We start from the raw sequence: 9113 nt of genomic DNA, 5'->3' as shown, positions 1-9113 counted from the left end.
GTTGACACGATTAGAGCTGTCATTGATAAATTATAGATTCTATATATAGATTTGTCGCCGATTTAAATTGTTTTGTTGCAATATTGATACATATTTTGGGTATCGATACATTTCTCGTTGTTTCAACACAACAAAACATTCAGTTTTTATCTTTTGTTTTGTCTGGTTTTACAGTGTCACTTATGCACATGGATCTCTGTAGTGACAGTACAATGAGTTCATATTCCTCTTTTTAAAATTCATCTTTAATCTTGGTCACCTTATAGTTCATTGTTAGAGTTGTTCAAATGCACACTATTTCCTGGGCAGTGTTTCATAATTAAATTTTTAATAAAATTAAATGGGAAAAAATATATAACAACAAAATACCTTAATACCAATTGACTATCAGTATTGTATATTTTTTGGAAAGAATTTGTAGAAAAAAAGTTGTTATTAATATGTCGATACCTTTTGAGGACTCAATAATTGATATAAAATGTTTTATCATTTAAAGCTCTAACGATTTTTAGCATTTTATGTAGAATCTCTAATGCAAAATATAATAGTGGAAAAATAGTGCAATTTTTCAACACTTATTCCTTTATTTATTACTTTACTTACTTTCAGTGAAAAGAAATCTGTTTTTTGCAATGAATACATATATTTATCTGTATGTGTATTGGTCAGTATTGCACAATTTGATAAATGCTTGTTACACGCTTTGTTTATTACACCTTAATCCGAACAGAGAACCAAAATCTGTAAGAAAAGGCAATTAATTTCAGCAAAAACATTACACCTAATTGCAAAACATGTATTTATCGTTCAACAGAATAAATGACTACGGAAGCCCGTTGAGGCCAGTTCAGAGAAATTTGTTTTGTTTTGTTTGATTATTGTTTAACGTCCCTCTCGAGAATTTTTCACTCATATGGAGACGCCACCGCTTGCCGGTGGAGAGCTACAAATTTTTTTTACCCATACTCGCACTCAGGGCCATTGAGCAGTGAGGGATCTTTTTCGTGCCAACACCTACTGCGACACGGGACCTGAGTTTATATGGTCTCATCCGAAGGACCGGTCTCCACGTCCCACAGTGGGATTCGAACCCGTGACGTAAGGATCAACTCCTTACTTCGCGACTCTAGAGCAGACGCTCTAACTATTGTGCCACGCGGGCGACCAGTTCAGAGAAATAAATATTTTTTATTGCGTTTAAACGCAAAAATATTATTGTGTTAAACCGCAAAAAAGTATTGCGTTTAATCGCAAAAGATTGCGTTTCACCGCTAGACAACACACAATTTCCTAATAAAGAGAAATAACTAAAAGACATCAGTATTCGTGGGTCTATTGTACTCTGATAGGTTTGATACAAATGATTGCCTTTAAACATAAAGATTATTGCATTTAAACGCAAAGATTGTTGCGTTTAAACGCAAAATTTTTGCGTTTAATCGCAAAAATTATTGCGTTTAAACGCAAAAGATTGCGTTTAATCACAATCTTTTGCGATTAAATGCAATGATTATTGCAATTAAACGCAATGTTTTGCGTTTAAACGCAATAATTATTGCGTTTAAACGCGATAAAAATATTTCTTTCTCTGAACTGGCCTCAACGGGCTTCCGTAAATAACAGTGTAGTGAAATTCCTTTGATCGAGTTAATAATTATATAATCAGGGTTAAATTTAGTCTTAGCGATCAGAAGTTATCTCCTATGTCCAGGCATTGTTTCAAACGTTTAGAAGAACAAGATCTGACTCAGCAGATCTTGATAAAGTATATAAGCGGGCTCATTCAAGTCTCGGTGTTCATTTATTGAGAAGCCGTAGAAGAAGAAGGACGTGTTACGGACAAGGTAAGGTATTTGTGTTAGCTCATTTGCGGTGTATCAAACTGCTGCATACGGACCATTTGAGCTACATGAATCCTTACAGGTTACTAAATCAGAGTAAATTACTATATTATAAACGGGTGTTTGAATCCCGGTGTTCGAAACTATAGGTCTGGGAGCTAGTGCTCAAACATAGTGTCAGACCAGGGGATTAGTACGTAGACTAGGAGATAACAAGTTAAGGAAAATTAAAACAAAATAGAGAATCAGTTTAAATCATAGTGTTGTTGATTATTATTGATTGTGTTTGTTATTATATTGAATCCAATCAGCTGAATACGTCAAGTAACGTAAAGGAAAATTCTTTATCTATACTTCATCCGTGGTCGAACCCACAAAATACATAACAAATTTTTGGTGGCAGCGGTGGGATAAACCCACTTGTGATTTTTATATTAAGAACAATTATTTGTTAAAGAACTTTGTCTCAGAAACATTAGTTTTAGGTCTTAAACCATGGATGACGTTGACAAAGAGATAAGTTATCTTGAAGAGAAAATTAAAGAGTTCTCAAATGAGAGTATGCGTTTGAGAGAAAAAGAGAGACAGAAAGCCTCAACACCAATAACAAATAGAGATTCTGGCATTGGTGCCTCGGAACAAGTGAGTTCTGAACCAAGACAAGAGTTTGGAGGAGCTAAACCTAAAGTAAAGCTTGAGGCCGAGGCTGAAACTGATTTTGACTACATCAGTGATAGAACACGTAGACCAGCTTCAGACCATGCGCTATATTTTGAAACACCTAGAAATGTTCCAAGCAATGTTACAACACGCAGGTTTAGAGACAATAGATTTGAAGCACATGATGTTCGGGACCGCGTGGGAAAAGACCAAAAGTCCAGTAAGCTGAAACCCGCAACTTATGATGGATCGTCGTCGTGGTTGGACTATAAGTCGCATTTCAATGCATGCGCTTGCTTGAACCACTGGTCTGAAGAAGAGAAGGGGATGTATCTGGCCGTGTCCTTAAGAGGTCTAGCCCAAGGTGTGCTTGGAAACTTACCAGAATATCTGCAAATGGATTTTAAAGAGTTGTCCAAGTCCCCGGAAGAACGTTTTTCTCCAGCTAATCAGATGGAACTGTATAGGGCGCAACTTAGGGAGAGACGACAAAAAGCGTCAGAAACAATACCGCAGCTAGGCCAAGATATAAGACGACTCACTCGCCTGGCATATCCAACAGCTCCAGGAGATGTGTGTGAAACATTGGCGAAGGAGTATTTTATCGACGCTCTTGTAAGTTTTGATATGCGTTTGAGAATTAAACAGTCACGACCCCAGAATCTAAATGATGCCATTCGACACGCGGTTGAGCTCAATGCATTCGTTGGGGCAGAACGCAGAAGAAATGAAGACAGTGGTTTTGTTCGAGAAGCAGGAGGCGATGATACTCGTCATGAGACTAACAGAGGTAGTCTAGAAGACTCTATAAAGTCTATCAAGGAAATGCTGTTGAACCTACAGACAGATGTGAATAAGATGAAAACTAAGCAACAGAGGTCTCGTACTAACCAAACTTACAACACGTCTTGGAGGTTTGACGAGAAGAAGCAGACAACAGGTACTTCCAAAAAGTGTTTCAAGTGCGGTAAGCCTGGACACTTCAAGAAGGATTGTAGATCCAAAAGTCCAAATAAAAGTGAGATTTATGCTAAGCCACTACCATTTGACTCTGTTGGCAAAAGAAAAGCTGTCAAAAATACTAGTACAGAGACCGGTAAAGAGAAGTCTGGACAATTCAAAATGGCTACCGAAAATGAAGGAAAGTCAGAAGAGAAACTTAAGGGTTCCATTGGAATCCACAAAAAGTCTAATGAACCAGGCATGTACATTCGTGGAACCATCAATGATGTGTCTGCCATGATATTAGTTGACACTGGTGCCACAGTAACACTTATTTCACGAAAGGTGTTCGATGCAATCTGCTTGAAGCATGACGTGAAACTGAATGAGACGAGTCAGAAGATTTTATCAGCTTCAGGCACTCCCCTTAATGTACATGGAAAAGCCGTTGTGAGACTTAAATTCGGCAAGAAAGTCATATTTCAAACAGTAGTAGTGGCCGACATGACTATTGATGCTGTTTTAGGCTTAGACTGCTTGAAAACCAATAGAGGTGTTATAGATTTATGCAATAAAAGTCTGAAACTTGGGGGCGAGTTCCACTCTTTAGAGTTTGAAGGAAAAATTGGATGCTTTAGGATAGTAGCCTCAGGAACAATGACATTGCCATCGAAAACAGAAGTGGTGACAATAGGAAAAGTAATTGTGCCAGACAATGAGGAGTTTAATTTAGACGTTGGGGTAGTTGAACCATCAACAACTTTTCTTAATTCTGACAGAGGACTGGTCGGACGAACTTTGGTAAAAGGAGGTTCAAACGTCCCAGTAAGGCTGTTTAACCCATCAGAAAGTAATGTTATAATACATTCAGGAACGACGGTTGGAGAGCTTTCGCCTATAGAGGATGTAATTGAGGGCGAATTAGGAGAATCGGAATCCTCTGATAATTTGTCTGAACATCTAAAATCATTATTCACCAAGACAAGCTCAAACCTGAGTAAGAAACAAGCAAAAGTTGTAAAGTCATTGTTGATAAAGTATGCCCATTTATTTACCAAGTCTGACAAAGATGTAGGAAGGACAGGTCTGACAAAACATACTATTAATACAGGTGACAATAGACCTATCAAAGAAGTGCCAAGAAGACTGCCTGAGCACATGAATGCTGAAGTAGACAAACATGTACAAGATATGTTGGAAAATAACGTCATAGAGCCTTCCAACAGTCCTTGGGCCTATAGGGTTGTTTTAGTCAAGAAGAAGGATGGTTCCACTAGGTTCTGTGTGGACTACCGACGACTGAACGCTCTCACAGAAAAAGATGCTTATCCAATACCACGCATCGATGAAACCCTAGACCAACTTGCAGGGTGCAAATGGTTTTCAACTCTCGACCTACACTCTGGGTATTGGCAGATTGAAATGGACCCGAAGGATAAGCCCAAAACAGCGTTCGTAACTCGTAATGGCCTATATCATTTTAACGTGATGCCATTTGGGTTATGTAACGCTCCTGCCACGTTTGAGAGGTTGATGGAGACCACACTAAGAGGTTTGCAGTGGGACATATGTCTAACTTACCTTGACGATATAATAGTATATGCTAAGACTTTTGAAGAAATGAACAGGAATTTGTCAAAGGTGTTTGAGAAGCTCGCAGCTGCAGGTCTAAAGCTCAAGGCTAAGAAATGCACATTGTTTGCGCGAAAGGTTGAATACCTCGGACATGTAGTGTCTGAGCAAGGAATATCAACTGACCCGCAAAAGACAGAAGTCATTCGGAAATGGCCTCGTCCGAACAATGTGACTAAATTGAGATCTTTTCTTGGATTCTGTAGTTACTACAGGAAGTTTGTGCCAAATTTTGCTGTATTAGCTAAACCTCTCCATGTGCTGACACAGAAAGGCAAAGGATTTTTATGGTCTGAGGAATGTCAGGAAGCGTTTGAGATATTGCGTGAAAAACTAATAAAAGCACCCATGCTTTCACATCCTGATTTTTCCAAACCATTTATACTTGATACAGATGCCAGTGATGTGGCTGTCGGAGCTATTTTGTCCCAAGTACAGGACGGAGAAGAGAGGGTTATAAGCTATGCAAGTCGATGCTTGACAAAGGCTGAACGTAAATATTGTGTGACACGTAAAGAGCTCTTGGCCATAGTGAACTTTGTCAAGTACTGCAGACATTATCTGTACGGGAAGCCCTTTCTTGTCAGAACAGATCATAGCTCATTAAGATGGCTTTTGAACAAGAAAGATGCAGAAGGTCAGCTAGCAAGGTGGATAGAAACGCTATCTACATATGAGATTGAAGTACAACATAGGCCAGGAAGATTACATAAAAACGCCGATGCACTAAGTAGAATACCATGTAAACAGTGTGGTAACGATTCTTGTTCAAGCAAGATGGCAAAAACCAAAACTGGAGCCCAACTTCGATCTGTGTTTGAGGAAAAAGACACTAGTAGTATGACCTTGTTGGAAATACAAGAACAGGACAAGGATATCTCTATTGTAAAGGCCTGGCTTGAGAACAACAAAAGACCTGTGTTTGAAGACTTAAGAAGTAAAGGTTACTTTCTTCGATCACTTTGGAGCCAGTGGCACAGACTAACTCTAATTAACGGTATACTTTGTAGGCGCTGGACGGTGTTGGAAACAAATGAAGATATGCTACAACAAGTTATACCTCTATTTGAGAGGCGTAATATTCTAAGACATTGCCATGATGATAGAACGTCTGGACACCTAGGAGATCACAAAACGTTAGCTCGAGTTCGCCAAAGATATTATTGGCCGGGCTTGCAACAAGATGTAAGGCAATATGTTACAGGCTGTGATGCTTGTACAATGCGGAAAAATCCTAACAAGAAAAAGGTGTCACCGATGGAAATTGTACCCTCTGGCATGCCTATGGACCGCATAGCAACTGATATTCTTGGTGAGTTGCCCATGACAGAGAATGGGAACAGATATATTTTGGTAATTTCTGATTACTTCTCAAAATGGACAGAGGTGTTCCCAATGCCTAACATGGAGGCTAAAACTGTAGCAAAATTGATTGAGAAGAAGTAATTACAAGATTCGGGACACCCAGAATAATTCATTCGGATCAGGGTAGACAATACGAAAGTGAGCTCTTTACAGAGATGTGTAGGCTTCTGAACATTCAAAAGACAAGAACCACTCCCTACCATCCACAGTCTGATGGGATGGTAGAGAGGTTCAATCGAACCCTGACCGCCATGCTAAGTGCATACGTGCAAGAAAATCAAAGAGATTGGGACACGCATATTCCCTATGTCATGATGGCATACCGATCTGCCGAACATAAGTCCACGGGGTTCACACCCAACATGCTTATGCTCGGTAGGGAAACATCACTTCCAGTAGACTTGATGTATGAGATGCCTGAGACTATGAAAGAGGAAAGTCCTAACCATTGGGCTTGGACTCTTCGAGAGAAATTAGAAAGAGCACACAGTTTCGTGCGGGAGAATTTAGAAACTGCGATGAACAGACAGAAAAGGTACCATGATATGAAATTGTCATGGGAGAAGTTTAAGCCTGGAGATAAAGTTTTTGTATTCTTTCCTCAGAAAAAGATTGGCTGTTCTACAAAACTTACTTCGTTTTGGCGCGGACCATATGAAGTGCTGGAGCAAAGGTCTGATGTGCTATATGCAGTTTCATGTGGCAGAAAAGGAGAAAAACAAATAATCCACTGCGACAGAATGCGGAAAAAAAGGTCTCAAACTCTTAGCTTTGAAGATGCAATAATTGAAGATGAGTCTGAATCAAATGATATAGAATCAGAAGATACAAATCTAGTTGAACATCATGAAATAGATGTTGTGGAAGAGTTAAATCCAGATGCTAGACAAAAACGCATTAGAAAACAACCAAAATGGTTGCAAGATTATGAGACAGATCTTAGTTAAAATATAAGTTTATTTGAAAATGTATATTCTTAATGAAAATAAGCCAAGATGTTTTTTTTTATTTTGTAGAAAATGCCGAATACCAAGTTCACGAAAGCCAAGTCAAGCAGCAAGTGTCCCTTGTGTGCTGGTGAAGTTCTGGATAATAGATGGCGGGAACATCTGGTGAGATGCAATGGAGGAAAGTTTCCATGTAAGACCTGTGGCAAACTCTTTAAGAAGAGCTCTTACCTACAACGTCATGAGAGAAAGTTTCATAATACAGATGAAGTTCCGCTTGAGAAGGAAAGTGAAGCAGACAAAGAGTGGTTAGAACAAGATCCTGGCGATTTGATCGGAGAGATCTCCAATGATAGCTCTGACGATAGTAGTAGCGACAGTGGTGAAGAGGAAGAAAAGGGAAAGGAAATCTCATCAGGAGAAAGTGGACAGAATCCTGTATCACAGGTTGACCAGACAAACAAGAAAAGTGGGGAAGAAAACAATAGCAGTATTTTGGAGGAAGGTAGAACAGTAAGGAAAGCCACAGCCCCATTACCTGTATTCGCTCCGAAGAGAAAGACATCTGACCACATGCCTGAAAAGGGCATGTCATTGGACCGATTCAGGTTTAAGTCATACCTCTCAAAAAGCACACAAACTGACTTTGAAGAAAAGTCACGAAACCTTGTGAAGAAAAGGAAGTTTCACAAGACAACATCTAGCTACGTGAAGGATGACAAGAAAGTCGAGGAGATCATCGAAGAAGAGGAGTTCTTTTATGAGTGATCGACGACTTAGGCGAGAAAAAAAAGAGTTTATGATTAGAAATCTTATTTATCTATATGCGGGACGCATATGTTTCGGAGGCATGGGTAATTGTAGTGAAATTCCTTTGATCGAGTTAATAATTATATAATCAGGGTTTAATTTAGTCTTAGCGATCAGAAGTTATCTCCTATGTCCAGGCATTGTTTCAAACGTTTAGAAGAACAAGATCTGACTCAGCAGATCTTGATAAAATATATAAGCGGGCTCATTCAAGTCTCGGTGTTCATTTATTGAGAAGCCGTAGAAGAAGAAGGACGTGTTACGGACAAGGTAAGGTATTTGTGTTAGCTCATTTGCGGTGTATCAAACTGCTGCATACGGACCATTTGAGCTACATGAATCCTTACAGGTTACTAAATCAGAGTAAATTACTATATTATAAACGGGTGTTTGAATCCCGGTGTTCGAAACTATAGGTCTGGGAGCTAGTGCTCAAACATAGTGTCAGACCAGGGGATTAGTACGTAGACTAGGAGATAACAAGTTAAGGAAAATTATAACAAAACAGAGAATCAGTTTAAATCATAGTGTTGTTGATTATTATTGATTGTGTTTATTATATTGAATCCAATCAGCTGAATACGTCAAGTAACGTAAAGGAAAATTCTTTATCTATACTTCATCCGTGGTCGAACCCACAAAATACATTACAACAGTAAAGCAGGATAAAAATATGAAAAATTGCATAAGCGTATAGAGTTTGATGTTTCATTTATTAATGCATGGACAATTTATTAGCTCATTCATGATATATCTTGTATTCTATAATAACATTTTGTGTTCTACAATAACATCTTGTGTTCTATAATAAGATGAAAAAGTCGCAAAATGAAGATAAAATGACCCTGTGGTTGTCCCCAGAGATCAGATGACATCTGATGACGTCTTTGCCATGTACATATGTTTGTATAGATCT

This window comes from Saccostrea echinata, unplaced genomic scaffold (genome assembly GCF_033153115.1).
Source record: "Saccostrea echinata isolate AGI-Se365-2 ecotype Australia unplaced genomic scaffold, CSIRO_AGI_Sech_v1 ptg000001l, whole genome shotgun sequence".
Taxonomy (NCBI): domain Eukaryota; kingdom Metazoa; phylum Mollusca; class Bivalvia; order Ostreida; family Ostreidae; genus Saccostrea; species Saccostrea echinata.
This window is presented reverse-complemented; position numbering follows the sequence as displayed.